The 27,895-nt window shown below is 40.2% G+C and overlaps 1 long non-coding RNA gene across 2 annotated transcripts in view; it reads right to left on the bottom strand.

The window, feature by feature from the left end:
- Positions 1–222: 222 nt before the first annotated feature.
- The window catches only part of LOC144288870 (uncharacterized), a 42,482-nt gene continuing 14,809 nt past the window's right edge, over positions 223–27,895 (bottom strand). Inside the window, exons 2-3 of one of the 2 annotated variants that reach the window (XR_013356889.1) lie at positions 7,972–8,067; positions 223–7,687 (exon numbers count right to left, since the gene is read on the bottom strand). This is a non-coding gene — a long non-coding RNA (uncharacterized LOC144288870). The remainder of the gene's footprint in view (positions 7,688–7,971; positions 8,068–27,895) is intronic. The other variant, XR_013356888.1, reaches the window with a different exon arrangement.

The following is a 27,895-nucleotide window of genomic DNA, read 5'->3' as shown; positions in this document are numbered from 1 at the left end:
TTGGGTTCTAAAAGGAGAGGGATACACACAGCGGTCATTAAGGTCAAGGGTTTCAGGAGATCTGGGTTGGAATATTGGCTCCATCCCATTATTAACTGTATGATCCTGAATTACCTATTTCACTTTTTGCAAGCTTTGTTTGCTCACCTGTAAAGCATTTGCCTTTAAGGTTGGCATGTTGCTGCCACATAGTTAATGCTTGATAAAGAGTTCTACCATTGGTTCATTGGTAACCTGAACCTTTATTGTTCATTCTGAATCATGGATTTAAAGCAATATTTATCATCCTATGAGTTTACCAAATACTTCTCTCATAAAGATTTAATAGATACAGGATTCTTATGAACATAGATGAATAAATATGGAATTTGAAGGCTGGAAATGGCTATAAAACCATAAAGATTATCCTTACCAACCCTTCATTTTGTGTACAGGGAAGCCGAGGGTCACAAAAGCAAAAGATTTACCCAGGGTTACAGGTCTGATATGTATAAAAGTCAGGACTAGAGGTACACCTTCTGTCTTCCAGTCCAGTGCTTTTCACTTCTTGCCACTCTCAAACCACACATTTAATAAAAATAAAATATACTTGCTTTAAAAAGTTAATGATGAGAATGTTATTTCCTTTCTATGGCAGAGTCAGTGACATCATCACATAGAACAAAGAAAATCCTGTGAAATGGCGCTCATCCAGCTAATAAAATTAGTAGCACAGAAAGGTATGGAAAACCACCCCCATCATTGTAAATGTGGTATCTCCAGACCCAGAGAGAAGTGACTGATGGCATAGGGCGTAGGATCCAGATAGAGACTCACATTGTGAGAGGAAAGACAATGAATAAGAAAGAGAGTTTCAAGGTCTTTCCTGTACCACAAATCTGCTCCCCAAGCTTGGTCCTGGATTTCAAGTTTCTACACCTCCCTTAATGACACACAAGATTTCAAAATCTCCATGTTTTTTCACATGACTGTTTGTTCCTCACATTCTTGACTCCTGCTATGTGATTAATGCAGACAGTGTATCTGCAGTGAATTAATATTACAGTTCCCCTGCCCTGGGTGAACACACAGGTGCCCAGGCCCACAGGGAATTCAGGAAGCAGAGCGGAGGCAGTGACTAACACCAAGCAACCTTAAATTCAAATTAGCAGATGAAGGTTAGATCTGTGCCTCTAAAAACAGGACCAAAGAGGACCTTCTGGACTCCCTCGATAGGGCAGGGCTCTAACACCAATTGTAGAGCTGCCCCATGGGTCTGATTCACTGGATTGAGTGGAGCGGAAATGGAAAGCATGCCCAGTCCAGTTCTGGACACCTGCCTGTCTGCCTGCGAATGACCACTGTGGAATCTAAGGCAAGCAGACTGTCCCCAAAAATCAGCCTGGAGTCTCTGCCTGCATGCATGGCCTGGCCCCCAACCACAGCAATCTCCACTCCAGCTTGAGGCCATCTCAGGAAGGCATCTGTTACCTCTTGTTTGGTCTTTAGCTCTGCGGCCACAGGCATAACCCAATGGCCATAAATTTCCAACTCTGCAAAATGTTGCCCTACTTCTCACTCTAACTGACTGCATCTTGCCCTTTGGGAAAACAGCTTTACTCCTGAGTGCTCTCTGCTAAATGAGTGCCACCTTGTCTCTTTCCTCCACATCATCATTATAATTAATAAGCAACAATATCATCCCTGGTGGTTATGTTCTTATTAGGTGTTAACTGGCCTTAGCATCATTATCTCATTAGGCCTTTCCACCTAAATTACTTTATCAGCTTCCCTCCGAAGGGGGTCTGGTACTGTCTGGCTGAAAGGAATCCCCTGCACAAACACAAGAAAGCAAAAGGATAATCACAGGCATTTAGATCTGCTCCAGATATTAGTCTTCTTGAAAAATTAATGTGATTTCTACTATTGGGAATACTTGCGTCGCTATAAACCCTCTCATCCAAAGTGTTCAAAGCAATACCCAGAAGCTTTTAACTTAATCTCACTCATTTCTATGAGAAAAAAAAAATGTTGTGGAAGAAGATATTCTAAAATATTTACAACAGTTAAAACTTCCTCCCTTGTCACTGCCCACATTTCTATTTGAGTAAGTTATCTCCCAGTTCTTTCATTAAGTGGCTGAATTTCAAAATTTTTTCCTTGCTTAGTCCTCACTACAGTTGCTCTCGGTGAAATCTTTTCTTCAACTTCTCCTAATAATGCTTAGCATTTCTTTCCTTTAATAGCACTCATTTTATAATTCAACCTTTTGTAAAGGTAGATGAAGATGATTCTGCTCATAGAGGAGTGGAGAACATAGATGAATACAATGCTCCAGAAATGCTTTTGTTCTTGAGGACTGATGATGCACATTGCTTCCTTTACTGTCCTCATGAGTTCATGTTAACCATGAACTCTTTCATCTTTTCCCCCTTTATTTCTAGATGGTGTGTGCTCTCCAAAGGTTAGAGGGCATGCCATTGAGAGTCCAAACTTGCCCTTTACAGCCATTAGTCATGTTTTGTTTCCATTCCAATTACTTCCTCCTTTCCTCATCTTCCCACATTAATTCCTCATTTATCCTCACTTTGCCTAGTAATTTCCTATATTTAAATGTCTTATTATCTCTTGGGGCACGGGGGTGGCTTAGTTGGTTAAGTGTCCAACTCTTGATATCAGCTCAGGTCATGATCTGTGGGTTATGGGATTGAGTCCCCCATCGGGCTCTGTTCTCAGTGGAGGGTCTGCTTGGATTCTCTCTCTCCCTTTCCCTCTGTCCCTCCCCCTGCTCAAGCTCTCTCCCTCTAAAATAAGTAAAATAAACCTTTAAATGTCTTATTATCCCATATTCCCCATGATCTGCTTATCCTTCAAACTATTGTTCATTTTCCCACAAACTGTGTAGTCTTAATGGGTTTGCAGTATTCATTTCCCCTTCTTGCTCACCCCCCCCCATCAGTGCTCTCTTTACCCCCTCCTTCCTACTTTCTGACTTCCAACTTTTTCTTCCAAAGAGGTGGATCATGATTTGAAACGATGAAGATGAATTTTAATGTCCCCAGACTCTCTATTTACTGAATTTTTAATAGCAAATTTTCACTCCAAGGGAGAAATCTGAGTTTATAATTCTCAAACCTTCCCACAGAGGCAATCAAATACACTAGGTCTCTCTCTCTCTCTCTCTCTCTTTTTTTAAAAACGTAATTGGGGATAATACAAATCTCAGATGAAATATTGCACAGTTCGTTGGCATTTTTCTGAGATGTGTTGGCCATTTTTTTCCTTTTGCAGTTGAAGTCCCGAATGATGGCCAAAAAAAACATTGTCTTTTGAATCTATGTCACAGAAAACTTCTCTTAGAGACTGAAAGCAAATCCCTAAACACAAACCCTGCTGTCATCAAACTTTCTGTTAATGCCCAGCCTCTTTTCCTAGAAGAGTATGATTTTAGTTTAAAAAAATTTTGTGTTTTGTTTTGTTTTTGAAATTTCACCAGCTGCAGGGATTTCTCTTTCTTTTGATCTGCCTTTCTTTCTCCTGAAATCTCAGGATAATTAATTTTAGCAAACTCTGGAAACATTCATTCTTCCCTTTATTTTCTCTGCTTTGGGGCCTTTCCTTACATCCTCCTTGTTCAATAGATACCTTCTTATTCAAGTGCCTCACAGGAATGAATTCCCACCCCTCCCCTGCACAGTCTCATCTTCACATTCTCTTTCATTTTCCCTGCATCACTTTAATTTACTACCTACAGTCTGTCTTTGACCATATTAAAGTTTATGGCTGCTGACATTCTCCCATCCTGGGTCCCTGGTCTAAGAAGGCAGCCATCTGACTGTATCACAATGCCCTTCAAATGCTGGCAAGGGAAGGTCATCCTAATCAGTACTAACTTTATTAGTAGTAACACCACGGTAATGGAAGTATGTATATTAATCAAGGGACAGCCTCATTGCCCCATGCTAAAAGGCAAGATTGGGGCAATTTCTCAAACTCTATCTCCCTATTGTACTCCTGTGGAGATGTGCATTCATTCTTCAAACTTATTGATTTTCCTATTCCATCACAGGTATGTAATGACTTACACTGGAATAAGGTTAGTAAATTTTAACCATTGAAACCTAGCATGCATTGCCATATGATTATGACTTAACTCTCATTCTAAACTAGCCAAAAGTATAGATCACTTGTGCAGTGGGAAATCCTGCTCATTAAATTACTATGAGTATGAAAAGAAGTGGATTTCTCTGAATTAATCCTTTCTTATACCATCCAAATCTTCTACTCTTTTTTTCTAAAACATGACCCCTTTCCCTCCTCACTATTCTATTACAGTTCACACACAACGTCCCTTGAGAGCAGAATATAGTCTAATTTTCTTCATTATTCAATTTGGATCCTGTTAAGTGAGACAGGCACTCACTGATAAGAAGGAACATTTAAGTTTTGGCAAATAAGTTCATTAGTATTCAGAAAGCTTTTCACCCCTCATATTTAATAAACCTTTCCATTACAAAGTAAGAAATGCTGCAAAATAGTCAAACAAATTAGCAATGGAGCCACCAAGAGAGTACATTTACCTCTGATTCAGAGATGTCTGAGTTTATCAGTTTTCTGCCAATCATTAAACAACAAAGATGAAACATGCAATTATATACAAGGAGACAGAACTCCTAATTCTTTCATTCTAGCTGAAGCAGAAGAGTTTTAATTGCTTGGAAAAATAAGATTTTTATTTTCTCTCAAGAGGGATAAAGAAAACAAATGTAAATTGGCTTAGAGTCAATGGCTAGAGCTATAAAATTTCAGACTATGCAAATGGGAGTTGGAAAGACCACCCCATCATCTGTAGTTTTTGTCCTTCACAAGGGCCAGTATCCACATATTTGGAAATCTGAGATGGTCCACAGAACATTTCCTTTTCTGCTACAGCTCTTTTAGTGCATGGGGGTGGGAGGGAGAACGTGCCCTTTTCCACTAGAATGTTTAGAGTTATGTAAATTTACTGATACCACTTCTGCTTAATTGGAGTGACACTCACTATAATATTTGAATGCTATCAGTTATTGCAGGGTCAACCTTGCACATATGTGAGTTACCAAGCCCTTTGTTTCCCTTCTCTTGTAAGTCCTATCAGCCATCTGATATTGAGACATATACGTAAAGAGGCCACCAGCCATTATGAATATATGAAACGCAGTATGCATGAAAGATGTCTATTTATTGAAAGAGGTTTTTTTAAAGTTTGGTAAGTAATCACCTAGATTCTCCCCACCTGGGCAGAGATGGTTGCAGGAGATGGGGTAGACAGTGGGCCATCACTGTATAGAGGACCATTCTTCTACAGATTTATCCCAATAAGTAAATGACTTTCTCTTCCTTATATCTGGACATAGATCTTTTCATGGTAACCCTAGTCTAAGTGATTACCTAGATGTGTATACCAAGGCAACTCAAAATTGCTTGAGAAGAATGGGCTTAGAACTGGTTACCCTGGTAGGGCCACCAGCACACTCTCCTGGGACATGACTGATTTGCATCAAAAGAAAAGTCAGCAGATGAAAGGAAGAAGGTTTTATACTCTCTCATGGGAAAGCTTCTGGAGTGTAGAAAAGTGTCAGGTTTAGTTTGTATCTCCAAACCTAGCACACATCTGGTACATTTCACATGGTATATGCTCAGTGGAAGTGTGATCAAGGAAAGGAGAGGGAGAAAGACACAGCTAGAAGAAATTGTAAAGGAGGGTAAAACCCTCTGTGAGCTCTACAGGGAATGTTTATAGAATCTGCTCAACTCCTAAGGGGAGAAGCAGATTCATAGTATCCTACTCCTCTAAAAACAAAACAAAACAAAACAAAAAAATCAGTCAAGTGTCTATTGCAGATCTACTTGACCTAACTGCTTAAGAAAAGTTGAGTTAGAAACTGGCAAGTTTTCCAGTAGACTGGGGCCTGATGTTGGCATTTTTAGAGCTAGAAGGGGTCTTGGATCACCTAAGAGGCCTCCAAGTGAAATGTGACATGACTTGCCCACAGTCACATAGGTCATTAGTATTAGAATAAAGATCTGGGTTTCACAGTTCCCAGCCTAGTATTTTTCACCCTATAATTTCCCCACATAGAATAGAAGCAATAGCTGTTTCTTGAATTCTATCCCTTCATATTTCCTGACCCATGTCACTTGATCTCTCTCCCCAGAAGCCCTAACTAAACCTAACCCCTTCCTCTGGCACCATGGAATTTTACACAGCTCACTAGGGAAACAGTCCAGGCAGGTTCAGAGAGCATTTATAGAATGTAGACTTTTAAGTCTTATAAATGCACGCTCGACCAGGCTTGATTAAGGCAATAAGAATTGCTATATTAATTGGAATCTTGGACTTGAGAATATCTTTGTGTTCACTTGTTTGTTGTGGCCACTGTTGTTCACATACAAGAGAAAGCTAGAATGTAAGCTCTATGATGTAGGGAACAGGTCTACCTTATTTATTTTTGAGAGAAAGAGAAAGAGAGAGAGAGAGAGAGCTGGGAGGTGAAGGGGGGCAGAGGGAGAGTGGGAGTCCCAAGCGGACTCCATGCTCAGTGCAGAGCCCAGTGCAGGGCTTGATCTCATGACACTGAGATCATGACCTGAGCCAAAGTCAAGAGTCAGATGCTCAAACTACTGCACTATCCAGTCTCCCTAGAAGCATGTCTGTCTTACACCTAAGTCTCCAGTGTCCAGTAGATACTTAACTATTTGTTGAATTTTTTAATGTGACAATCAGTTCCATATTTCATGATTCTAAGAATGTTTCTTGACATCCTCATCTGCAAATTACCAGTAATACCATCCTCAGCCAAATATTTTTAAAGATCTCAACTCTATCTACTGTCTCCATTGATCAAATTAACACAGAGTATGATCACCCAGTCCATAGGCAAGGAGTTCAAGCTTTATTTGACTTGATCTACTGTATTAGTTAATATTTACCCTCAAGTGAATGAAGATATACTAAGGGCTAACATCCTAGAAATGGAAGAAAGTCTATGATTATGTTTTCATTTTCAAGCCCTACAGTGTGGAGATATGTAGACTAATAAATTGGTGTTTCCTTCAAACCACTACTTGCCAGATCTTTGTTTGTGGACAGAATAAGTTCTGTGTGGTGAAGAACCAAGCAGGAGAACCACTGGGGTAGTCTTCCTACCCTCCATGGTCACAAACAATCCAGATGGGGCACCCAAATTATATATCTCAGTAGGACCAATAGAAGCCCTGTAATAAAACATCCCCATGCTCCTCTATATTTGATTACTCCTTACTTTCTACTCCTAAGGAATTTAGCAAAACATTCCTTCCAATTCCACACAGAATTCTCCCTAAAATAAGTGCTAGTATTATTTTCCATCTTTATATTTCCATGGATGTTTCAGCACTCTATGGACAATTTGGTGCCCTTATAGGTTTAGTCCTCCAAGCAGTTGTCCAGCTGGTCTGTCTTTAATCTGGCCCTGATGGCAGCCATTACTTGAAATGAAGAAGGCAATCTAGTGAGAAACTGCAGTTGATGTTCCTCCTTTCTCAAGGGATAGGTAGCCCAGCCAGAAGGTCTTCTTGATGATGGTGTCTGGGGCCAAGAATCAGGAAGTTCAGTGGCAGTGGTGGGAAACAATATCGGAAAAGGTCATGCTCCTCCAAAGAAGTGTTTTCCTTCCCGTCTCAGCAACTGTAAAATTATAAATCAAAGATTAAAAAGTTAAGCCACTACTCAAGTGAAGATCTTGGTAAATACACCACTTAACAAACCCCGATGATGGATACATTGGCAACTAGATGAAGTCTGTGGTTTTCCAAACAATGGAGCAGAGTCTACAGGGACACACAAAGTATGCCTAAGGATTCTCTATTTCTTCACTTGTTTTATCAAAGAGGAAAAACTAATTGCAGTTAAATACAAGTGAATCTGCATGCAGGAAGGATGTAGAATGAGTGGGCTAGGGAAGGACATACTAGGAAAAAAGGAGAGTCCATGGAATCCAGGAGCTGCTGCCGTTTCTTCACGGAGCTGACCTGAATGGAGCTGTGATTCTGTGACTTCAGTGAGAGCTGAATAAATAATAATATTTGGAGACAAATGATTTAAGACCCTATGAAAAATTAGAAGCACAGTCACCCAAGCCCTACTCAGTTCCTGGCATCCAAATGACTGATTCTCAGAGTCATTAACAAAATAAGGGAGAATGATAAGAACCTCACAGAAAGATGGTGTAGATGAAGCATCACCAGTTTAGGGCAGCTCCACTAAAAGCATCACAAGAGGTGTATTATAGTGCAATGCCCAGATACTGGGCAAAACTGTCACATCAGTAATTGTCTTTGACTAACATCTTCTCTTTTGCTTTACCACTCTGTCCCCTTCCTCAGGTTTCAGGAACCCCATGTGCATGTGCCATTATCTGCCCACCCAAATGTCTTTAATATGACAGAGACTAATTAAACCAGAGGTCTTCCACTGTTAGATTTGAGTATTTCATACTGGAGTATTAACAGCTGGTGGCTTTAGCATTCCCATGGGCTATCTGCAATTTAAAATTACTTGTAATTTTTATAATTACTGGAATATGGGAAGGAGAGAGAAGAAGGGAAATGAGCAAGGAAAGAGGAGGGGCTTCCCATGCTTCTTGTTGAATCTCAACACTATTCCATACCAACCACCAAAACTCCCAACAGTGGGCTTCAGCACCTTTGTCTACATGTCATAAATAATCTGAACAACTGCTGGGCCCAGCTATAGAACTGAGAAAGCAGTTATATACTCAGAGCACATAAAGAAGATTCTTTAGGGATCCCTGGGTGGCGCAGCGGTTTGGCGCCTGCCTTTGGCCCAGGGCGCGATCCTGGAGACCCGGGATCGAATCCCACATCGGGCTCCCGGTGCATGGAGCCTGCTTCTCCCTCTGCCTGTGTCTCTGCCTCTCTCTCTCTCACTGTGTGCCTATCATAAATAAAAAAAAAATTTAAAAAAAAAAATTAAAAAAAAAAAGAAGATTCTTTAGAACTGACTTCTAAGCCCATAAAAAAAACCTTCCTACAGATACCAATGATCATGTCTGCATTCCAGGTATCTGCCCTGGTCCAAAGTCTTCATTTTACAAAGAGGCAAACCAAAAGGTGAGTGGCTCACCCAGTGTCACATAGGGACTGAGTGAAAGGTAGGACCAAGACTGAGCCTAAATCTCTTCAATCCCAGTCTACAGTCCGGCCCAAGTAAATCTTCATGAGCATAACACATTGTCTTTGCTCTAGAGAGGATCATGTTCTTCAGATTCTAGTATTTGAGTAGTACCTGAGTAGTAATTTCCCCCTCCTGGACAACTGTCTGGCCCAGTGGCTCCAGGGCAGGCACAGGAATATTAACAGGTTCCCAGGGGGAGCCTGGTATGTGGGGTGTTGGAACCACCTCTATGTTTTGCTTATCACACCTTTACCTATCAGCGCTTGGAGCCAACTGGAAAGTTCCCCTGAAAAACTGTTCTGGGAACATCCTCTCAAGCCCAAATATCAAAAGGCTCTTGACAATTAGGGCAGAAAGCAGAGTCCTAAAGACAAACAGCAGCAAATCCACGGACACAGAAAGTGGATTAGTGGGGGGTAGGCTTGAGGGATGACAGCTAATGGGTATGGGGTTTCTTCTGGAGGTTGATGAAAACATTCTGGAATTCATTGTGATGATTATACAACAATATTTGTTTTTAATATTTTTATTTATTTATTCATGAGAGATGCAGAGAGAGAGAGGCAGAGAGAGAAGCAGAGACACAGGTAGAGGGAGAAGCAGGCTCCATGCAGGGAGCCCAATGTGGGGCTTGATCCTGTGACTCCAGGATCATGCCTTGGGCTGAAGGCAGGCGCTCAACTACTGAGCCACCCAGGTGTCCCAACTTGGTGTGATCTTGATTATACATTTTAAGAGAGTGAATTTTATGGTAGGTAAATTATATTTCAATTTCTGAAAAGCCCATATAGATGTATGGGTACCACATATCACATGCAGAGGGATCACCTGACTCCCTGAGGCCTCACAACTGTTGGGTGACTTCCCCTGGGCAATAGAGGTAAAATGTTGCCAGGACAGCTGATGACTATAATGGCTACCATTTGCTGCACACTTCTTATGTGGCTGACACCTATGATATACAGTGTATGGTTATCTCAAATGATGCATCATAACCAAAGATGTGGATGCTATTATTATATTGTTATTGTTAACATTTTACAGATGATAAAATGGAGGTATAGTAAGGTTAAACAACTTGACCAGGCTCAAAGCCAGTAAGTGACAAAAGTGATACTAGAAAGGTATGTCTAAATAGGCATCAAAAGAATCTGCCCCACATCATTTCCCTCGTGATTCTGATACTCCCACTTTGAGATTTTGGGAAAATAGAATAATAATAATCATAATAGTGATAACAATGTAGCTAAGATTTGTTAATTCTTTCCAGGTTCCAACCTTTCTGCTAAATTATCCACATAGATTACCTCACATAATCGTCACAAAAACTTTGTGAAGCATATATTATTGTGGTGGAAGGTTAGGCAGAGAATAGTAATGTAATTTGCCCAAAGCCACAGAGCTTGCAAGCAATGGAACCAGGATTTGAACACAGACCCTACTGCTAAGCCACTTTGTCAGACAGGCAAATCCAGATGCCTGCAGCAGCTGGGAGAATAAAAAAGTAAAGTAGGCCCCATATGTTTCTTGAAATACAAAATAGCATCTGCCCATCTTTTATTTATCTATAGGGATGTGGTATGATTTTTCTCATAATACTATAAGGCAAACAAAACACAAGAGCAATGATAAATGACACTTTGCCTCAATGTCAAGGATACAAAACAAAGTGGTCAAACCAGCAAAAAGAAAAGCCTATTTTCATCTAAAGGGGCAGCCACCACTCAAGTCCAACCCTCTGTTGCCAGGTGGCTGTATGATGCACTGCCATATTTTCTGAGAGAAACGAGAGAGATTCTTACATGAAATCTTTTGGTTTAAAGGAAAAATGGCAAATTTGAGTGCCTGAGTGCCTCAGTCGGTTGACCATCTAACTCTTGGTTTCAGCTCAGGGTCGTGGTCTCAGGATCATGGGATCAGTCCCCATGTTTGACTCTGTGCCAAGGGCAGAGTCTACTTGGGATTCTCTGCCTCTCCCTCTTCCTCTGCCCCTCCCCCTGCTAATGCTTGCACTCCCTCAAATAAATGAATAAAGTCTTTGGGAAAAATGGGAAAAGTAAAAGGGAAAAAAGGTAGACATTACTAGTCTCACTTTATTATTATTTTTTTTAATGGCAAAGAATCCTGCAGCCTCAATTTGGTCTGTAACAGTTCACTCTCAATCTTTGTATATAGCAAATTGCTTCCTCAAGCAGTTCCATGTGACTGGAATTTAGGATTTGGAGTAAAAACTGACAGGTAGAATTTGGAATGGTGAGGAGAGGCGATGATATGAAGATTCTTGATGGACTCCTAAGGAAGGTAAATCTCATTCCACAGCCCAGAAAGCTGGAAGCTTTGTCATTTTGTTTTGCTTAAGAACAGAAAGACACCAGATCAGAAAGACATCCTGAGAATTATGTTAAGGGCAGAACAGCTGAAAGACAGAGCTGAGGCAGTGAGACTAAATGGAAGATAATTGTCACCCTTAAGGTAGTGGCAATGGGGGTGAGACAATGGATCTACGTCAATTAATAGCTGAGACCTTCCTTAGTAAAAAAATAGATCTGCTTATATCAAAAGAGCATATACATACACTCTATTATATAGCAATGGCATCACTTGATAAAGAAAAGGCCATCATCATGAAAAGGGAGACATTAGCAAATGAGGAAGAAAGCAATGAGGAAAACAAGAGAGGGGTTTCAGGATACAACTTGTTTGAAGCTGGATTTGGCATGTATAAAGGAAAGAAAATGTCCTTGGCTATGGAGGAGACAGCTTGAAAACTGCCTAAGAAAACACAACAAAACAAAAAAGTGAATAAGGAAAATAAAAAGAAAACATATAAGGTCAGATATTAAGAAATTAAAAAGAAATATAAGAAACGAGGAAGGGAAAAAATAATCAGGCAGTGAGAGTAGTGCACGTCCCTAAAGTCCAGATTTAATGCAGATGATAGAAACTGTGGAGAGCATTTTAAAAATATGTTGTAACGGAGGCACTAAAGAGATTGCTTTAACAGAGACAGAATTCAAGAACAGAGACCACAGGAAGGTAGTTATAAGAAGAAGAAGAAAAAGAGATCCAAAATATGGCAAAGGATTTTAGCTATTGGAGACCAGTGGGAAAAGATGAGTTTTAGAGATGTCAGAAAGGAAAATATGACAGGATTTTGGAATATTCTCCGAGTGAAAATAAGGTCTATTCTGTAAAAAATACAAAGTTCTCTCTCCACAAGTGCTTAAGAAGCAGCCCCGAGGACAGCCAAAGATAATACCAAAGCTGCATTCCGAGGGTATGAGGAAGAGAGTGCAGTTACCAGAAAGTTCCAAAAGGGAAAGGAGTAAAGATTTTCATCTTTACCAAGCTTGGTTTTCGTTGGTTGTCACATCACACAGACCAGAATGAAGTGTTCCACAGAAGCAACTTCAGATGGCCCAGAACACTCTGGGAGAACTACAATAGTCACAAAGGCAGAAGGAAAAAGGAGGACCCTTCTCCATACATAGGGTCCAGGAATAAAAAGGACCAACAACCGTAACAAAAGATCCTATTTAAAAGCACAAAGTTGGGGGTGCCTGGCTGGCTCGGTTGGTGAAGCTTGTGACGTTTGATCCTGGGGATTGTGAGTTCAGGCCCTATGTTGGGTGTAGAAATTACTTAAAAATAAAACCTTGGAAAAAAATAATAAAGGGCACTTGGGTGGCTCAGTGGATGAGTGTCTGCCTTTGGCTCAGGGTGTGATCCTAGGGCCCTGGGATCAAGTCCTGCATTAGGTTCCCTGCAGGGATCCTGCTTCTGCCTCTGCCTATGTCTCTACCTCTCTCCATTTCTCTCATGAAAAAATAAATTTTTAAAGACTTAAAAAATAATAAAAGCACACAGTTGTACATTAAAGGAGAAGAAATACAAGTGAAGAGGAAGGAGGACTATTACTGTTAGGACAAGAAGGGGCTGTCATTTCAGTGTGTAATGTAATATCTGGCAACTTAGTTAGTATTCCATTTAAGTTCCTCATCAGATAGGCAAAATTACTCCATTTTGCAGAAGAAAGTGTGGGGTTCTGTAAAATAATTACTTGCTAAAAATTCACAAAGATAGTTAATATTTAGAGCCAAGTCTTATTGAATTCTCAAGCTTAAGTATTTTCCACAATACTGCAGTCACTACGGACCATTTTCCACCTGGATTTCTGCAAGAGCCTTCCTAACTAGTGTGTCTCTCACCTCCTCCATCCTCCATTCAATACATCATCCAAGGGGATCCCTGGGTGGCTCAGTGGTTTGGCACCTGCCTTTGGCCCAGGGCGCGATCCTGGAGTCCCGGGATCGAGTCCCGCATCGGGCTCCCTGTGTGGAGCCTGCTTCTCTCTCTGCCTCTCTCTCTCTATGTCTATCATGAATGAATAAATAAATAAATAAATATTTTTAAAAAACCAATACATCATCCAAGCAATGAATCAAAGACACAAATGAAATTGTTACACTGCCCATTCAAATTCCTTCAGTAAATTCCCTTTAGTCTTCAGTGGAGTCCAGACCACTTAGCATTCCCTACAAGGCCATTCAAGGTCTGGCCCTACTCAGTTTCCCAGCTTCATCTCAAGCTCCTCTCCTTGAAGATGACAATTCAATGACTCTGAATATATATTTAAGCCCTTGGAATGTACCATGATTATTTTCGCCTCCAGGGCTTGACACATTGTCTCCATAGGCTGCAGCACTCATCTCCCTAACCATCTAGCCCCTCCCCTTGGCAGTCACCAAGGAGGACTCATTTCTTACAAAAATTAACACATCTTACTGGAATTCTCTTTATCTGTTCTCAGATACCCATACCCCCTCTACCATGAGCTACATGAGGAAAGATCCTGTTTCCATTTTGTTCACTCTTGAATCCACAACACCTAGCACATGCACTGACATATCATCAGTGTTAAGCACATATGTTTTGAAATGGACAAATAAATTGGATGGGGTGAAGGCCCTTATTGGTTACTAAGTGAAACTGTTATCAGTAGAGGCCAAATTCCTAGATGACCCCAAAGCCCCTACTCTTGGCATCTATAATTTACTGCCCATTGCTGAAGATTCTTTTCCAAATTTCAAAATTCAATTCTAATTCCAAAATTACAGAAACTTCAACATTTTATAGAGCATACACTCTTTGTCCTTCTTGGGCTCAGAGCTATAAATAATTAGCAAGAAGAGGTGCTTCTTGCCTGAAACAAGCTTACAGTCTAGTGGAAGAGCTTTCATTTTGTCAACATGTTGCAACTCACATTCTCTTTAAATTCTTTCAGAACTGAGCTAACAAGGGAATCCCTGAGAGTCTCCTAAGCATTTGGTAATAACCAGTTGACTCCTATAGGATAACAAGGGGCTTGAGAGCCAAAGCCAAATCTTATTCACCATCATCATCCTGGTGGTTAGCACAGTATCGGTATATAACAAAAGGTTTAAAACAGTCACCAATATGGGTGGATGGAACTGGAGGGTATTATGCTGAGTGAAATGAGTCAATCGGAGAAAGACAATTATCATATGGTTTCACTCATAGATGGGATATAAGAAATAGTGAAAGGGGCTGTAAGGGAAAGAACGGAGACTGACTGGGGAAAAATTAGAGAAGACAAACCATGAGAGACTCCTAACTCTGGGAAACAAACAAAGGGTTGCAGAAGGGGAGGTGTGTGGGGAGATGGGGTGATTGGGTGATAGGTATTAAGGAGGGTACATGGGCAGCCCCGGTGGTGCAGCAGTTTAGCGCTGCCTGCAGCCCAGGGCGTGATCCTGGAGACCCTGGATCGAGTCCCATGTCAGGCTCTCTGTATGATGCCTGCTTCTCCCTCTGCCTCTGTCTCTATGAATAAATAGGTAAAATCTTTAAAAAAAAAAAAAAAAAAAAAAAAAGGAGGGTACATGATGAGAATAGCACTGGGTGTTAGAAAGTTTTTTTTTTTTAAGATTTTATTTATTTATTCATGAGAAGCACAGAGAGAGGCAAGACATAGGTAGAGGGAGAAGCAGGCTCCCTATGGAAGCCTGATGCAGGACTCGATCCCAGGACCGCGGGATCACGACCTGAGCCAAAGGCAGGCGCTCAACCACTGAGCCACCCAGGTGCCCCTGAGCACTGGGTGTTATACCATATGTTGGTAATTTGAATTTAAACAAAAAATCAATCAATCAATCAATCAATCAGTCACCAAATGGGTGAAAGCATAAACAAATGAATGAAGAAACCAGCAAACAAGTCAAGTCTTGGAATCTAGCTTTGGAATCCGGGTCAGAGTCTCAGCAGGAATTCTCTTCCATCACTAAACAGATAAATGACTTGGTGACAAGTCCCCGTAGGGAAGAACCAATCTATTAGGCACACACATATTGGCTAGACTGCAGCCAGTGGAACATGAGGGCAGGGAAAAAGAGGAGCAGGCTAGGATTTTCAGTAGATTTCCATTTTTCCAGCACAGGAGAGGTTCTCTTCTCTGTCCTCAGGTTTAGAGGGGAGACACTGTGGGGCAATCACACCCATGGAAGAGTACAGAGATGACTTCATCTGGCTCTCCACAGCCCCAGACCTGCTCATGGAGGCAGACCAAAAGGTAGGTCAAAAGATAATAGGAAAATAGATCAATATAGTGTTCATCACACATTTTTACTACCTAGTAAGAAAACCCTTCATGACATTATTTAAAATGTGCATTAATAATCACCAACTTGAATAAACATCTAATTGAAACAAAGATATTTGCTAGTTTCTATACCTTTCAAAATTAGAACCAAGGGCAGCCCAGGTGGCTCGGTGGTTTAGCGCCGCCTTCGGCCCAGAGCCTGATCCTGGAGACCCTGATTGAGTCCCACGTCAGGCTCCCTGCATGGAGCCTGCTTCTCCCTCTGCTTGTGTTTCTGCCTCTCTCTCTCTCTCTCTCTCTCTCCCTGTCTCTCATGAATAAATAAATAAAAATCTTTAAAAAAAATTAGAACCAATAATCTAGCCAGAAACAGCTATCAAACAACATCCTTTTCACACACACACACACACACACACACACACACACTCCTGAAATTTACCCTGCTGCCAACTATATTAGTTATTTGAATAAACATTTTTTCTGCCACATGCTTTAGCACCAAATAGTATCTTGTAGTCAGTTAAAAAACCTTTATCAAAGTTAGACTATGGTATTATTTTGACACCAGACAGTCCTTTGCTTTTGTGTGGAATCACAGTGTTGCCTGAACAGTGTACGATTACGCTTTTGTGCAGACAATCAGCAGGTCATTAGCGTACTGTACAAATCACCTTGGACTCAGGATGGAACCCTGGGGACCTGAAGCTGCTATAGACTGCAGAGAAGACATGGTGTTGCTGACAGTTACCTCTGATGGCAGTTAAAAAGGTATGATTGCAACCACATGACAGCTTAATACAACAGATCCCTGAGCTATTCACATGGCACATTCTGATTAATGGTATCAGTAATCATTATGAATTTTTAAGTTTTGGTCGAGCCTTCCATTACATTCTGCCATTAGAATACAAGACTAACAGGCCCTTTATGAAATTACCATGTTTTATCATTATTTTACTGCCGCCAGTTTTACATTTTGGTGAACACGATATAATCCATAACATATTCTGACGGGGCAGGGAGAGAGTCCTGCTGCACATTTGAAAGGCTCAAGAAGAATTTTTGCGTAAGAAAGTGAAAGTGACATAAACTAAAACTTGTTACGGGAACCAGAATTTGCCACTTTTACACAAATACACATATGCGCACGTGCATAAACACACACACACACACACAGAGGATAAGGTCTATTTTACTATATCCACATCTGGCAATGATGTGGGCATAGTGAAAAGATTTCAGATTCCCTCCAGAAAGCCCTTAGGCTACAAGAAAAATCATCCTACATCTAATAAAGCCATCTGAGATACATCTACCATATGGGAAAGCCCTGTTCTGCTTTATTCCAACAAATTGGTTCTTGGATTCCTCTCACAGCTGTTGCTGCTGTTGTTGAAGATGTACAGGGTCCTGGCAATGAGCAGGATGCTGTGCACAACAGTCGGGATCCCCACATCTCTGGGCTGTGTAAGCATTAAGTGGTATCACCTGTGACAAGTACTGAGCACCAAGGATATTTAAAGGCCTGATACAGAAGTACTCAGTAAATGGGGACCCCAAAAAAATTGTCTTAATTAGAATATTCTGGGAGTTTAGTCCTCAGGAGAATAAGGGGAATAGATTTCTAAATCAGATCACCATCAAGACAATAAGCAAACAAACAAATGACTTTTCCTTAGATTTTTCCCTTCACCAATTTAGTTTATGAAACACTAGTATGTGCCCAACACTATCCTAGCATGGGAGGCAGGAAGATAGTGGCCACTTCCTGGCTATGGGCAGCTGCCCCTCTGCTGGGGAAATGAGATACCTAGGATTCTTTCAAAGCAGTGTCTTTTACTGTTGTAATAGCATTTGGAAAGTTTATTATATAAATCCATATAAATAACATAATCCTATGAAAGGAAAATATTTACTCTTCTCAATAATTTTTTAGATAATTGTAAGACATTTAAAGTGTACATCACAGTGATTTACTATACATGTAGAAGCATTCCCCCATCTAGTTAACTAACACATCCCTCACCTCACGTTTATCCTTCTTTTTTTTTTTTTGGCTCAGAATTTATATGTTTAGTTATACAATAAAGTGTTATCAACTACAGTCACAGAAAGCCTTGCCAGCTCCATATTAACTCAGGACCATGTCCTGCTAACTTGAGATTGAACGGCACCACTCCCTTCCTCCTCCTCTCCATCATCTTTACTGCCTGATTTCCTTCTGTTTTGGCTTTTTTCCTGAGGTTTTCCTGAAAAGCTCCCTTGTCCTATGTTCTAAGAAAGAATAATAGCAAAGAGAATGGAAAATAGGATTGGAAGCCTGAATAAAGATGAAAAAAAGAATTTTGAGGTTTCCTCAGCTTTTTAACCTCAGGTTCTATTTCTGTGGATAGCCAGAAGTGAGCGGCCATTCTAGAAAGACTACAAAGTGCAAAAATACTAGGAAGAGAGAGAACATCAGAGAGATGCTAGAAGAGACTCTCATCTCAACTTCTTCTTTCATCTAATCTCTTTTCACAACTCATCTGCAGTGGCCTTTACACTCCTGGTGGGATGGAACCCTTGGGAAGCTCAGAAGAGGTAAAAGGGACAAATGGCATAATGTAAAATTCCATTTAAAAAACAAACCCAAACCCAAAAAAACCTCCCCAGGGCCTCTAGATTCATTGCTCAAGTATTTTCCACTGCACCCCACCCACTCTCTGAGGCCAAACACACACCACCAGGCCACCCCACACCTGAACTTCTGGTTGATCCAGAAGAGCACTAGAAGTTTGGGGGCAGGGCCAGAAATCCAGCACAGCCCCAGGCAGTGGGCTCAGCTGCCACCTCTACTTGCTGGGAATGTATTGTCCCCAAAACACCCAATCCCTGAAAGTTAGGTACAGAGAGGCAGCCAGGAATTTCACAAGCAACTGGGATTGGCAACAGGGCTCACCCACCTTCCTGCTGGGCTCTGGTCTTGGCTATGAAAAAGGGTGCAAGAGTCTCTTGACCCTGTGTCCTAACTTCCAATTAAACCAGAAGCTGGACATTCAGGGAAGAGCCAGGAATGTGGCCGACCAGGTGTGGGGACATTACTGCCACAGCTTCCATCATGGCCCAGAAGCAGAATCCAGGCCACACACGTGTGTTTGTTGAACAGGAACATTCTGAGATTGTGTTTAAAAAGAAAATCTTCTGTTCCAGACTTTGAACAATAATGGTTGCCATTTGCTGAGCGCTTACTATATATGGGCTAACTCTCCATGTAATAGATCATTTAATTCTAATAATCTTATGCAGTAGATACCATAATTATCTCCCTTTTCCATACTAGGAAATGAGAATTTAGAAGAGGAGAGCAACTTGATTCAAGCTATTGAAGAGGCAAATCCAGGATTCCATTCCAGGTATATTTGACTCCACATTTTAAAATATATCTCATTGTTTTCTTTTTCTTGTTTTTTTCTTTTTTTGGTTGTTGTTAAACTACAGTTGACACATAATGTTACATTAGTTTCAGGTGTAAAACATGGTGATTCCACAATTCTATATGTTATGCTACGCTTACCACAAGTATAATTACCATCTGTCACCAAACAACCCTATTACATTACCATTGACTATATTCCCTATGTTGTATTTTTCATCCCCCTGACTTAACTCATTCCAAAACTGGAAGCCTATACCTCCCACTCCACTTAAACAATTTTGCTCCAACCCCTTGCCCTCCCCCTCTGGCAACCACCAGTTTGTTCTCTGTATTTATGGGTCTGTTTCTGCTTTTATTTGTTTGTTTGTTTGTTCATTTGCAAACCCACATTTTCAACCATCAAGCATAAAAAACCAAAATTCGAGACGCCTGGGTGGCTCAGTGGTTGAGCGTCTGCCTTCAGCTCAGGGAGTGATCCTGGAACTCCAGGATGGAGTGCCACATCGGGCTCCCGCAGGGTGCCTGCTTATGTCTCTGCCTCTCTGCATCTCTCATGAATAAAAAATAAATCTTTATTAAAAAAAATAAAACCAAAATTCTACGCCTTTGAGAGCAGTCTTCCTGGATTAGACTTTTAAGTCATTTTGACCTTGTTTTGTTAGAGGAACAGATTTCAGTAGCTACACAGCACATAGTTTTCCTCTATCTGACAATGTGCCTGAGGACAGAAGTAGATTCTAGAAATCAGATAAAGGAGCATCAGAGATAATCCACTCATGAAACAGAACTTGGGGGAATATGTGGGTGGAAATGTGAATTCTGGGCTCAGTCTGGCTCAGAGTTGATTTGTCTCAAAGTTAAACTATTTCCATTGTCTTTCAGCAACAGCTAATAGAGGAAGATAGATCTGCCATGAGCTTTAGTCACAGCTCTAAATAAATAGGCAACATGCTAATATTTTATATATTCAAGACGTCCCTGAAGAGCAGGCAATTACTTAAGTAATTTCTTAACTTTTCAAGTCACATTTTTAGGAGAGATACTGACTGACCAACGCCAAAGGGAAACATAATAATGTACTGGGAATGTTTTAGAAACTTCCTGAAGTAAACAGTAGATGCAATAAAGGAAGGAATAGTCAACACTGTCTTTATATCCAATGGCCCCTCACTCTTAAAATAAGAACACCTTTATGATTTTTCAGCAGTTTCAGCAATAAATGTAATTGATAATTCAACATAATTACAAAATAAACATGTTGAGACACTGTTTCCCCTTCCACGGAGGCCTTAAGAATTCTCATGATGATGACTTTGGGAGCGTTAGGACTATCTATAAAAGATTCTAGTTAGCCCAAACTACTATTATTACTTCCCCTCCCAGTACCTGTGAACTCCCAGGAGGCTCCTATTTGTGATTATCAAAGGAGATCCCACTTCTGGTAAGGAAAGAATGACACCAAAAAGCTTCCCTACTCCCTCAAGGAGTTCCATCTCAATTGTTTGGGATTGCTGTCTCATAGTGAACCAGATGCTAACAGCAGGTATTCCTTACCTCACCCCTTTCTATCCCACAGGCTCCTCCAAGGAAGAAGGATGTCCTTTGAGAAAAATGGTCACACAAAATACAGAATTGGTCTACCTCAATCTCCATCAAAAGCACAGAAGCCTAAGATCATATAAAATAGCTCTAGGCCTACATGGTGAGCCAGCTCCCTAGGCAATATAATTTTTTAAAATATTTTATTTATTTATTCATGAGAGACAGAGAGAGAGAGGTACAAACAAAGGCAGAGGGAGAAGCAGACTCCCGCAAGGAGCCCAATGCGGGACTTGATCCCAGACCCCAGAATCATGGCCCGAGCAGAAGGCAGACACTCAACCACTGAGCCACCCAGGCTTCTCTAGGCAATATAATTTAGAGCGAATCAAAAGATTCCAAGATATACACTCCCTACTACTTTCCTTCAGTCATTCAGTCAACTTTTATTTACTGAGGACTTGCTGTATGGGGGGGGGTATTCCTAGAAGATGGAAATACAAAGGCCATAGGGTTGCCAGATTTAACAAATAAAAATCTTGTATTTGATCTGGCAATTCTAAGTGATCAGCAAGAGACCACACCTGCCCACAAGGACCTTACAATCTAGTGCCCTATGTATTCCCTAAGAATTTTTAACTCTATTAACACCTTAGCAAAGATGATTTATCCAATGAGCTGCAAAGTGTACAACCTGAGGGAATAATGCACAGAAATAAGTTCTGAAGGGAGGAATAAGGTCCAAAGCAAGGCAAACACCAGGAGAATGTCACAGAGCAAGTAACAGTGATCGACCCAGGACAATGCAATAGCTCTGTGCCCCTAGTTGGGTGGAGGAGGGCGGGGGTGGGATTGTCAAGTAAAGGGATCCAAATGAAGAAATCATTGCTGAGAACTCAGCTTGCTTCACCTGCATTCCAAATTAGTGACAAGTAAGCCAAAAATGTTGTCAAGTTTGGTAAACATCTCAATTAGACCTGAACAGAGCATCTAGTGGGATCTCATGCCAACTTATGGTTTGGGGTGGAAACCATACAAAATGTGGTGGTTTTATAGGGTTTGAACCTGAAAGCAAGCAAAATGTGGTGGTTTGAACTATGTTTTTCTTGGAGTATTTTGGATACTCAGGCATAAAAATTCACAGTCAGGCTTGGGAGGTCCGATCTAAAACAATAAAAAGTTTTCACACTATCCTTTCAGCAACCACAAGGGATAGACTTCCAAGAGAAGTTGTAGACTCTTGTTTGAATATCATTTACATATGGTTGATAGATGGACCAGTTAGGCCATATTTATGTGACAAAAATTGATTTTGATGTTTGGAGGGAGGAAAAAAGGCTGTCTTTTTCTGGACTAGTATTATCTACATAGGAAAAAAGAAAGCAAGGGATTTTTATGCATGTCATTGTGTTAATCATAAAACTAGTAAGAGATCAGTTCCATTGCCAGCGACTTCTTGCTGTGAGCAACTCCACAGCTTGAGTCTAGAGTGAGAGTGAGAGGAGTAAAAGAATTCATTTTGTTTTAGATGTCAGTCATTAAAGCCACTTCAAAGCCTTCATGGAAAGATGCAAGGCATATATAAGTAGGAAGTGCCACAAAAGAAGTGGCAGAAATGGAAAGATCCATTTGCACAGCAAACTTTACCACTTCCCTTACTAGATATTTACCATTTCCTAATCTTAGGGTCCCCTACTCCGTATTGTCTAATCCCAGTTGCAAAATACAAATTCCCAGCTCTCCATTCCTTCCCTTACCTTGACCTCCTTTGTCTGAACAGGGAACTGAAATGCCTCATGAGCGTATGTAAGTGTAGGGTTAGGGCTTTGAGTAATGTCGACTCTACAATAGCATAGGAGTGCTCTGCCTAGGTAAAAGAAAATAGACTGCATGACCTTTCCCAAGATCTTCTTGCAGCTTCTGTGAGGCCCGGGTTCTCTGGACCTGCAACCACATCGAAATATTTGCTTCATTCTTTAGTTCAAAGAACATAATATTTCTTCATCATCAGTGGAAATTCTATTGTTCTTACAATGAAGTGGAAATTTTTTTTAAATTTTGTATTGCTTTGTTTTATTTTCAAGGGGGCTAGAGGAAAGGTTACAAAATCAGTTGTGGTCTACATGAGCAGAACAGTAGAAATCATCATTATTATCACTTAACTCATATATTTATTAAACAGTTCCAGGAAAATCTAGTTAATTTGGACCTTGTACCTTTGAAACATTTGATAATTCCAAGATGGGGAGCTGGCTTAACTTTTCCTTTGGTGGAAGTGAGAGTTTACAAATCTAATTAAGTGGGCTTTGCAGGGGGTGATTAATCTTAAGAAAACAAACTGCTTTCAAACACTCTCGTAATAACTGTTTCTGATGATTAATGAAACGATTGCAAAGAATCCTGGTCTACTCATTAAAGCAGACCCAGTTATGAGGTCTTGGCCACAGAGTACTGGTCCCAGGCTTATGTAAATATTTTCTATATGACAGGTTACATACAATATTCGATAATTCTGAAATATCATGGTTTATACTGATCTTCCCTCAAATTAGCCTGCCATATAAAGGTTTCTCTGTATTTCTATTCCGAGTTGTATGAACCCAAGATGCCAATGGAACAAGCCCAAATGGTCTTTTGAAGATACTTATGATCCATGCAATCTCTGTTAATGACTTTTACATATACATATGTCCCTTAAACCAGTGGCATAATTGGATTAGTTGGAAGCCCACTTGGCCAGCACAATGGGATAGTTTAAACCTAACTATTAACACTCTTATAGATCATCTAAATCACTATCCAAGGAATAGGCATAAGCCATGTGTTGAATAGTATGGTCAAATGTCTATGGATTCGACAGGTAACCCATCTTGCTCATGAGCTCTTCAATTAAATTGGGAGACTCACTGAAGATATTTTGTCCTGAGAATATCAACAAACCCTTCAGAGCTCACAATCAAAACTCTTCATAACGCTATGTATGGGACAGCTAGGTCCCGTTGAGTACTCTCCTTGGGGTATACTGAGTATACCTCTAATGTAGAAGAATCCATCTAATTACAACTTATTTATAAAGGCAGACAAAACAGAAAGGCCAAATATTTATTCATCCAGCATACATATATCAAGTACTTTACTATATTTATCAGGCTCAGTCGTAAGCTCTGAGAAAGGAAGATAAATATTACATGGCACTTAGGACAGACAGCTTATCTTCTAATTAGGGAGATAGATAACAATGACAAAAAAAATGACCAAAAAACCCTACAAAATACTATAAAAGCAATAAGTAGTGGGTAGTATGGAGTCATAAGGACAGACACCTAATTTCAAACATCAGAGAAGACTTCCTGGGGTAGTATTACTTGAACAGAGCTGAAGAGGTGAGAAGTTAGCCAGGTGGGCAATGAGCCAGGGAGGGCTTTCTAGAATAAGGGGATGTCATATGCAGAAGGAGGAACCAAAAGGCTTTATTAAACATTATATTAATGTTAATGGTAAGCATTAGCTAGTATTTTTTGAAAGCTTATTTTCACAAAGCACCTTATTATAAGCCTTTTACATTTAATTCCACCATTACCAAATAGGTCAGTTTTAATTGTCATCCCAGTTGTCCAAAAAGAAAACTGAGACATGGGGAAGAAAAATAATTTGTTCAAGATTATGCAGCAGTCTGACTTGAGAACCCAAGGTCTTCACCCCTAAGCTCTAAGCTTGCTTAACCCAGGCATGCCAAACTGTGGCGTTTATCTTTGCTATACAGGCAATGGGGAGCCCCTAAAAATTTTAGATGAATCCCCTTAATGTAAGCCTAACTTTTTTTTTTTTTTAATTTATTTATGATAGGCACACAGTGAGAGAGAGAGAGAGTCAAAGACACAGGCAGAGGGAGAAGCAGGCTCCATGCACCGGGAGCCCGACGTGGGATTCGATCCCGGGTCTCCAGGATCGCGCCCTGGGCCAAAGGCAGGCGCTAAACCGCTGCGCCACCCAGGGATCCCCTTTTTTTTTTTTTTTTTTTTTTAAGAAAAAGACCTTCATTCTTTGCCAGGTGTTTTTGGGTTTTGTTTTGTTTTTTAATCCTTTGGTCCAATACTTTAATTACTTTATGGTTAAATCTGACTTCTAACTTGAGAAAAAAAACAGTGACTTAAGAAGCCCCTTTGTGCATGTGAATCATAACCCCTAGAATCAGGACAAGCAGAGATGGGAACTGCGTCTGTCACTCTGATATGCCATAAAGAAACCAATGTGGGTTGTCATGCCGTGCCTCATTTATACCTACCCTCATGGAGACAGGGTCAGATTGCTAAACCTGAATATTTTAAATTCAGAATACTTCTTCAGTATTCTTTGCTTTATAATTGATGGTTTTGAAAGGGCAAGATTTGCTTGGTACCATGGTTAAGATAGTAGAGTGGAACTATAGTGATCTAAAATGATCTAATTTTCTAGAAAATTACTACTCTCTGCAAGCTGCATAAACTTTAATTAAAAAGACAAGGAGGCCTATTCTCTCTCCTTACACACATGCGACATACTAGGCTCTTGGGATTCTGGTAAAAGGAAAAGAGCAGATTGAAGAGATTAGAATTTTTAGCAAAACTCTAAAGCTAATTAGGATGTGATGCTTATTTCCATCATTAAGGACCAACAAGCATCCAACATTTGTTGCTCTTCTAGAGAGAAAATATTTTTATATCAAAATACATATAGTTAGCTTATAAAATAAACTGTAGACGCAGGTTAAGTCACAAGTAAGACAACACACAAATCAGCCCATATGGACATGACAATAACATTTTTCAGTTAAATATCACCAAAATGAGCATTCCCAAAGAGGCTTAATACAAGGCTTTATGTATCTATATCCAATAAAATATCCCCAACATCCCCATCCCCAACATCCCCAATAAAGAAATATTATTTTAGCTTTCACCAGAAAGTCTCCAGACGCTGATTTTAATAGTAGCATATTTAGAGGAACGGATCAAGGAAAAGAGAGTCCACTAACGTGAGAAGAGATGTTGAGTATGAAAATAACCTCAGTAATTCACAGGATAGGATCTATGGCCACAAAAGGTTGCTCTGCCTGAGTCAGCACTCATGGGTTTTTTTTTTCCCCTTCACCTGCTTTTTCTCTTTGCTCTCTTCCTTCCTGTACGCTCTCTTTCCATGGCAGTCTGCCTTCCAAGCTGTGCTCCCAAACTCGTCATCTAAAATCACTTTAAAAGGACATGTTTGATGCAAAGCAGCTTAATGTACTTTGTCCCACGTGTAGAAGCATTTGGGTAGCCTCAGTGTCAATGTGAACTGGGCTGTCAGGGAGGCCGGCCCACTGAGATTAAATGAAAATCAACTTTAATAGGGATGATGGGAAGCAGAATAACATCTTTTAAAAATGTTTTAAATTCAGATATCTGCATCTATTCCTCCCATTCGACAAGTCCTGAAAAAGCTGGTGGCAGCTACAGCTTCACAAGCAACTTCTTGCAATATAAGGATGCACTGAGAAAATTGAGAAATGAGGGGAAGGATGTATACACAGCACAAATGTTTATGATTATGTACACATCACTTGGGTTGAGTATGTAGCTCAGCTATACTAACTATACTACCTGATTAACTATATTTATATATACAGAAGGTGGTTTGAAAAGCACTGTAGAATTTGTGTGTGTGTATGCAAGCAGAGTGAAATACTGTATTGTGTGTATAAATATCAGGTAGTATAAAATAAAATACCCTATAGTTGTTTGTTTAGGGACACGTTTGGATTGAGTGAGCATTATAACAATCATTTCTTTCAAAACCACAAAAACATCACAGTTTTTAGTTTTACTAAAGTCTAGTTTTTGGCAGTTCTTTTATCACATCTGTCATCTCCTAAGCTTTGCTTAGCCAAAGCACTCAGACTTGAATTTTGAAATTGTCAATATAGGCCTTCTAATCTTTAAGTCTTAAATTATCTAAGCAGATTAACTACTATTATTCTATGCCTACAGGACGAAGGGGTAAAGAAAGGCAGAGGAAATATAACTTTTTTCAGGCAATTAAGTTCCTGTGGAGGTTGTGTTTGGGGCACGTGTTTGGAAAATGGTCCAATGTATTTATGCAAATAACCAGGTAGACAAGATGAGGACATAAACTCCAGTATCTACATCGGTAAGACCAAAAAATAAATAAATAAATAAATAAATAAAAAGTCTTCATCTAGGATATTTCATCCTCCGGCTTTTTTTTTTTCCCCCTCCAGCTTTTAAATAAAAAGTTATAGTTCATATTGATGCTTTCCAGTTTGCCAACTGGCAATGGAAGTTCTGAAGCCAAGAAAGATATCTCGAAGAAACAAACAATCATGCACACAAAGAAAAAAGCAGAAGGAAAAAAAAAAAAAAGAAAAGAAAGGAGGGGGCCCCTTTTCACAGCAGTGTCTATCTGTGTGGTGACCTGATTTGTGCTATGGATCTCCCTTTGGAGATCAAAGCAGGATTAACGTGATTCTTTACTGTTTGCACTGCACATCTCAAAGCTCCGGAGATGTAAGAAATAAGTACAAATGCTGTCCTGGGACACAGGGGAAACGGAATATGAATGTGGTGGGTTAACAGTCCAAAGGCTAACCATAAAAAGTTATTTGGGATTTGGGAGGCAATGAGGAATTTCAAGTACTTTGTATTTGTAAGCACCTTGGCTTTCTCTTTTCTCATTTTCAGGGGTGAGGCTTTTGTCTCGTTTATGAGGCCAGCACTGAATTGTCATATTATTAAGTCTCCACAATGACCTTCTAGCTCATTTGGAATGTTTAGCAGCTGCTAGTACCATAAAAAGAGAAGGGAACCCTGCAGCATGTTTTCACACTAAAGCACTTTCACGTTACAACCAGGCATTTACGCAGAGGATTTAAAAGAAGGGAAAATCTTCTAAAATATCAAAACGTTGAGCTTTTGTGTTTCCACCGCGTGTGACATTCCTGGATGCCCGAACCCCTAAAGAGTTAGTGTTTCTGCAGCCTTTCAGAGGTGCTTGTTCTTTTGTTGAGAAAAAAAAAAAAAAAAAAAGGCAAGTCTTATATTCCTGGGATCTCAGAATGTGAAGGAAAAAAAATCACTTCTATTTTTAATGC

The sequence above is a fragment of the Canis aureus genome, chromosome 18, assembly GCF_053574225.1.
Source record: "Canis aureus isolate CA01 chromosome 18, VMU_Caureus_v.1.0, whole genome shotgun sequence".
NCBI lineage: Eukaryota > Metazoa > Chordata > Mammalia > Carnivora > Canidae > Canis > Canis aureus.
Note: the sequence above shows the minus strand (reverse complement) of the source record. Positions and strands in the feature narration are given on the sequence as shown.